This window comes from Oncorhynchus kisutch, linkage group LG21, assembly GCF_002021735.2.
Source record: "Oncorhynchus kisutch isolate 150728-3 linkage group LG21, Okis_V2, whole genome shotgun sequence".
Lineage (NCBI taxonomy): Eukaryota > Metazoa > Chordata > Actinopteri > Salmoniformes > Salmonidae > Oncorhynchus > Oncorhynchus kisutch.
This window is the reverse complement of record NC_034194.2, coordinates 1,138,234-1,145,141: the sequence shown is the minus strand read 5'-3', so window position 1 is coordinate 1,145,141 and position 6,908 is coordinate 1,138,234.

Genomic DNA, 6,908 nt, shown 5'->3' with positions numbered 1-6,908 from the left:
TCTATCCTACCGTGCCTTTCTAAGGTCTTCGAAAGCCAAGTCAACAAACAGATTACCGACCATTTCGAATCTCACCATACCTTCTCTGCTATGCAATCTGGTTTCAGAGCTGGTCATGGGTGCACCTCAGCCACGCTCAAGGTCCTAAACGATATCTTAACTGCCATCGATAAGAAACATTACTGTGCAGCCGTATTCATTGATCTGGCCAAGGCTTTCGACTCTGTCAATCACCATATCCTCATCGGCAGACTCGACAGCCTTGGTTTCTCAAATGATTGCCTCGCCTGGTTCACCAACTACATCTCTGATAGAGTTCAGTGTGTCAAATCGGAGGGTCTGCTGTCCGGACCTCTGGCAGTCTCTATGGGGGTGCCACAGGGTTCAATTCTTGGACCGACTCTCTTCTCTGTATACATCAATGAGGTCGCTCTTGCTGCTGGTGAGTCCCTGATCCACCTCTACGCAGACGACACCATTCTGTATACTTCCGGCCCTTCTTTGGACACTGTGTTAACAACCCTCCAGGCAAGCTTGAATGCCATACAACTCTCCTTCCGTGGCCTCCAATTGCTCTTAAATACAAGTAAAACTAAATGCATGCTCTTCAACCGATCGCTACCTGCACCTACCCGCCTGTCCAACATCACTACTCTGGACGGCTCTGACTTAGAATACGTGGACAACTACAAATACTTAGGTGTCTGGTTAGACTGTAAACTCTCCTTCCAGACCCATATCAAACATCTCCAATCCAAAGTTAAATCTAGAATTGGCTTCCTATTTCGCAACAAAGCATCCTTCACTCATGCTGCCAAACATACCCTTGTAAAACTGACCATCCTACCAATCCTCGACTTTGGCGATGTCATTTACAAAATAGCCTCCAATACCCTACTCAACAAATTGGATGCAGTCTATCACAGTGCAATCCGTTTTATCACCAAAGCCCCATATACTACCCACCATTGCGACCTGTACGCTCTCGTTGGCTGGCCCTCGCTTCATACTCGTCGCCAAACCCACTGGCTCCATGTCATCTACAAGACCCTGCTAGGTAAAGTCCCCCCTTATCTCAGCTCGCTGGTCACCATAGCATCTCCCACCTGTAGCACACGCTCCAGCAGGTATATCTCTCTAGTCACCCCCAAAACCAATTCTTTCTTTGGCCGCCTCTCCTTCCAGTTCTCTGCTGCCGATGACTGGAACGAACTACAAAAATCTCTGAAACTGGAAACACTTATCTCCCTCACTAGCTTTAAGCACCAACTGTCAGAGCAGCTCACAGATTACTGCAGCTGTACATAGCCCACCTATAATTTAGCCCAAACAACTACCTCTTTCCCAACTGTATTTAATTTTAATTTATTTATTTATTTATTTCGCTCCTTTGCACCCCATTATTTTTATTTCTACTTTGCACATTCTTCCATTGCAAAACTACCATTCCAGTATTTTACTTGCTATATTGTATTTACTTTGCCATCATGGCCTTTTTTGCCTTTACCTCCCTTCTCACCTCATTTGCTCACATTGTATATAGACTTGTTTATACTGCATTATTGACTGTATGTTTGTTTTTACTCCATGTGTAACTCTGTGTCGTTTTATCTGTCGAACTGCTTTGCTTTATCTTGGCCAGGTCGCAATTGTAAATGAGAACTTGTTCTCAACTTGCCTACCTGGTTAAATAAAGGTAAAATAAATAAATAAATAAATCTTTCACATGTTCAGGCAATCCTAACTTCAAATTCTTTAAATTCTTGTCAACTATAACAGTTCCTTCAGAAATTATTCACACCTCTTTACTTTTTCCACATTTGGTGTGCTATAGCCTGAAATTAAAATTGATTTCATTGAGATTTACTGTCAACTTGGAATTTAGTTTTTAGAATTTTTAACAAACTAATTAAAGAATATAAAAGCTGAAATATCTTTAGTCAAAAAGTACTAATTACCTTTGTTTATGCCAAGCCTAAATGTGTTTAAGAGTAAAAATGTGCATAACAAGTCCCGTAATAAGTGGAAAGGACTCACTCTGTGTGCAATAATAGTGTAGAACATGACCTTTGAATCACTACCTCATTTTAAAAATTTAACTAGGCAAGTCCGTTAAGAACAAATGCTGATTTACAATGACAGCCTAGTGGGTTAGGTGCCTTGTTCAGAGGCAGAATGATAGATTTTTAACTTGTCAGCTCAGGGATTTGATCTAGCAACCTTTTGGTTGCTGGCCCAACGCTCTAACCACTAGGCTACCTGCCGCACTCTGTACTCCACACAAATATCTGTAAGGTCTCTCAGTCAAGCAGTGATTTCAAACACAGATTCAACCACAAATTCCAGGGAGGCATTTAGCAATGCCTTGCAAAAAAAGTCACATATTGGTAGATGGGTAAAATAATATAATAAGATATTGAATATCCCTTTGATCATGATGAAGTTATTAATTACACTTTGTATGGTGTATCAATACACCCAGCCACTACAAAGATACAGGTGTCCTTCATAACTCAGTTGCCGGAGTGGAAGGAAACCCCTCAGAGATTTCACTATGAGGTCAATGGTGACTTTTAAAACAGTTACAGGGTTTAATGGCTGTGATAGGAGAAACTGGAGGATGGATCAATGACATTGTAGTTACTCCATAACGCTAAAATAAATGACAGAGTGAAAACAAGGAAGCCTGTACAGAATAAAAAATTTCCCAAACATGTATCCTGTTTACAATATGGCACTAAAGTAAAACTGCAAAATATGTGGTAAAGTAATTCACTTTATGTTCTGAATACAAAGCATTAAGTTTCAGGCAAATCCAACACAACATATAACTGAGTACCACTCTTCATATTTTCAAGCATGGTGGTGGCTGCATCATGTTATGGGTATGATTTTCATCTGCAAGGATTATGGAGTTTGTTTGGATAAAAATAAACAGAATAAAACAAAGCACAGGCAAAATCCAAGAGGAAAACCAGTTTCATTCTGCTTTCCAAGACACTGGGAAACAAATTCCCATTTAAGCAGGACAATAACCTAAATAACCTTTCATAGACCCAGTAGTCTATCAAAGTAATCAGACCAATTATTCTATTATATTATTACTATTATTATTCTACTACATTTAACTTTGACTATATGTAACTCCTTTGCTTTAAATAGTAAAGTAACACTTTTAAATCTTCTACCACTACCACAAAAATTATTTTAGCAAGAGTTAAAGTAAGTCGCACCAATTTTACTTCATGTACAATTACCATCGAGTTCTTTTAAAAGTTATTCAAGGTGAAGTTGGTTGATGATCATTGCTAGACAGTCATTTTCAAGTCTATCCACAGATTTAAGTCAAAACTGTAATTAGGCCACCCAGGGACATTCAGTGTCATCTTGGTAAGCAGTGTATATATGGCCATGTATTTTAGGTTACGGTCCTGCTGAAAGGTGTCTGTTGGAAAGCAGATTGAAACAGAATTTCCCCTGAATTTAGCTCTATTCTGTTCATTTTTATCATAAAGAAATGCTCTAGTCCTTGCTGATGACGAGCATATACAGCCACCACAATACTTTAAAATATGAGGAGTGGTACTCCGTGATATGTTGTGTTGGACTTGCCCCAAACATAACACTTTGTGTTCAGGACACTCTGTCAAGCAGGTTAGTATTGTGGAATAACTACAATATTGTTGATCCATCTTCAGTTTTCTTCTATCACAGCCAATGAACTCTATAATATGTGTTTGAATTCACTGCGTGACTGCAGGACGTTACAGATAATTGTATGTGTCGGGTACAGAGATGAAGTAGTCATTCAAAATCTTGTTAAACACTATTATTGCACACAGAGTTAGTCTATGCAACTTATTATGTGACTTGTTGCACACAATTTATTTAGGCTTGCCATAACATACTGTAGGGGTTGAATACTTATTGACTCAAGACATTTCAACTTCTCATTTGTAATGAATTAGTAAAAATGTAGAAAAACATTTAACTTTGACATTATGGGGTATTGTGTGTAGGCCAGTGACCCAAAAAATCTAAATGTAATACAGTACATTTTATGTAGGTGACAAAAATGATGTATTATCTCTTGATAATACTCTTGATCTCTTATCTCTTGATGCAGAAAAATCTTTTGATAGACTAGAATGGTCAGATCTCTGGTCTGTCTTGGAACATATGAGAATTGGCTACAAATTCATTAACATGATTAAAATGCTATATGCCAATCCCTCAGAAATAACAGGCAATATCTGCTCTGCTCCATTCGGAAGCACTAGAAGCAACAGACAAGGCGTTCTAATTTCACCTTTGCTATTCTCATTATCCATGCAACCCTTGAAATGTTGCAATATGCCTGGTTGGGCGTCTGTGCTTTTCACTGACAGTCACAACTCAACAATCATCTATTTGGTATTCGCTGGCCAAACTGTGCATGCTGCCTTTCCTTCTGACTGTAGGCAATGAGATTTAAAACAGTTCACTTTTTTTTCAAGAAGCTCATGATCCTGTGGACAAATCACGCTTTAGAAGTGTATTTTGAATGATTACATTTTTTTCTGTATAGACAAAAGTAGGCTAATTAGGTTATATAACTTTGGCAATTTAATTTAAATTTACTTAGGAAAGCTTAGCTTCCCCTTGTCTTTTGGACGTGCCGCCTATGCTCTTTACACAAAATTGACATACATCAACATGTTTTGCTGGGGTTTTAAATCGGTGATTTCCCGGCCATCCTCAAGCACTGTTGCACCTACAACACTAATCAAGAGAGTACTATTAGAGTTCCGCCCAAGTAAGGCATTTGATTGGTTTGATGTGTTGCGAGGCGTCACTGATTTACACCGGGTCTCCGCCCCCTATTTAGCTATTTTTCTGCCATGAACTTGCCCCGGATTCTCGTTTCAAGGAAGCCTGGTTCTCAACGATTCTACTGAACTTTGAATCAATGTACTTCAAGGGTATTGGATTTGAGAAGGTTGGCAAAAAGTGGGGGAAGGATGGAGGAGGGGGGTCAAATCATGGAACTTGAATGCCCTGTCTGGTCTAGACATTTATTTGGCAATGACCAATGCACCGGTGGATTGTATCCGCACCCACAACTCCTCCACCAATTACAGAAATCAATGTGTCGGCTGAGTTTGTGCCGTCTGCACTGGTTACTGTCCGTAGGCTTCCCGAGATGCAGTCACTCAACCATTTATGAAAATCAAGGCAGCCATGTCTCAATACCATTACCCCTGCAGAAAGATCAAGAAATGATCACCCCAATGTAATTCCATGGCAATTAACCTTGGGTGTAATCCAGCAAGCTTGCTGATTGCTGTCCAAAAAACTTTAACCCAATCCGCCCAGCAAGGTTTGTATCATTATTATAATTAGCAGCGTACAGTAACTTAGATTCCACACAAAAGTCTGACTCAACATCTGTCGAAGAAGAGAGATTCACATAAGCGATGGTGGCTAGATGGATATGAGGAAATGAGGAGGAGGAAGACGAGGAGGCAAGGAAGCTCCAGTTTGAAAGTCACTGATCCATCAGAGAGACACGACAGGCCTGTAATGGACCAGTCTCAGGGGAAGCTAAGCAAAACTCTAAATTAGGGTATGAAGAACAAACACACACAGAGAAACAATAGTAATAATAATAATACTACAAATAATATAGCACTTACATTACAAAGATAATCTGAAAGATGTTCTAAACAGAAAAAGTAAACTAATGCAGGCTTATGTCTTGACTGGGATGGTCTTCTTCAGCTGGTAGGGTTTTGAGGTAGTTCAGGAAGGCAGTAGCGGGGGAGCGCTGATGGTACAGGGAGGGAAAAGTGTCAGTTCAATAGACAGACCAGGGACTCTTCATGGGCACCTTGTCATACACTCCTCTGTAGGTAGGCTGGGTCATCAACTACCAAAAGTCTAGCACCCACCTGGTTGATGCTTCGGCGGCAGTAGGCTAAGATATTTTAGCTCAGTAACAATGTCAACCACCATGGATGTTTACACTGGAGGTAATAAGGAGATCACAGCTGATTTCATGTTTTTACGTGATGCTACCAGGGACTAAAATAGAATAAGTCAGTCATGGATGAGTGTGTGTGAATATGTGTTTCTGGTGAGGGCAGGGCCGGACTACTGCATTACCACATTTGTGGCCAACCTCAGGGGCCCCAATTTTACGATAAAAATATAATGAAAATCAGCTAACTTACTGCATTTCAACACATTTTGTCATGAGGCTAAGAGAAAATATTGTAGTTTTAAAGCTAATCTCCTGCAATTCCAGTCTTTTTGCCATGGGGCATTAATTTATTTTGCTGTTTTATAGCTCATCTCATGCTTTTGTTCACATTTTGCCATGAGACAGAGAAAATGTTGCATTTTTAAAGCTAATTTTGCTGTCATATGCGATCTGGGGACCCTGCTTGCCCATTCAGTAATCCGGCTCTGGGTGAGGGGTGAATAGATCTCAGTCACTCAGTCAGTTCATTCTTAGGTATGTGTCAATTATGCTGTAGACCCGATTCAGGTCTGCTGAATGCTTTCTGTATTATTCAGAGGTATTTTTTTAAATAACTCTTCATTTTAACAGGGTTACTGCCTTATTCAAAGTACACACAAACAAAAATAAAGAAAATAAATCCTTTCCGCTCGGATCATCCCCCAACCCAACGTTATTCAATCAGCAGGTGATGAGGCTGTGCAAGATTTCAAGAAACTCTATCCCCCCCAAAACACCAGTCCAACCAGACTCTATAAAAGACATGTCAGAAACACGATCCTCCATTGCCGGCCCTGTTAAAGAAAAGCTTCCCTAACCAAGCACTCTCTGTGTCATCTCATCTAAGGCTTAAGACTTGAAAGATGAAACGGTACAATAGGCTCGGAGTGTGTGCGCTTGTTTGTGA